Source organism: Alligator sinensis, unplaced genomic scaffold (assembly GCF_000455745.1).
Source record: "Alligator sinensis unplaced genomic scaffold, ASM45574v1 scaffold143_1, whole genome shotgun sequence".
Taxonomy (NCBI): Eukaryota; Metazoa; Chordata; order Crocodylia; family Alligatoridae; genus Alligator; species Alligator sinensis.
Window position 1 is genome coordinate 895,411 of NW_005842156.1, and position 309 is coordinate 895,719.

Consider the following 309-nt stretch of genomic DNA (forward strand, 5'->3'; position numbering starts at 1 on the left):
TAACCTGGAGAGGGTCCAGAGAAGGGCCACTTGTATGGTTAAGGGCTTGCAAGCCAAGCCCTACGAGGAGAGACTAGGGCACCTGGACCTCTTCAGCCTCTGCAAGAGAAGTTTGAGAGGCGACCTTATGGCTGCCTATAAATTCATCGTGGGGGCGCAGAAGGGAATTGGTGGGGCTCTACTCACCAAGGCGCCCCTGGGGGTTACAAGAAATAATGGCCACAAGCTAGCAGAGAGCAAATTTAGATTGGACATTAGGAAGAACTTCTTCACAGTTAGAGTGGCCAAGGTCTGGAATGGGCTCCCAAG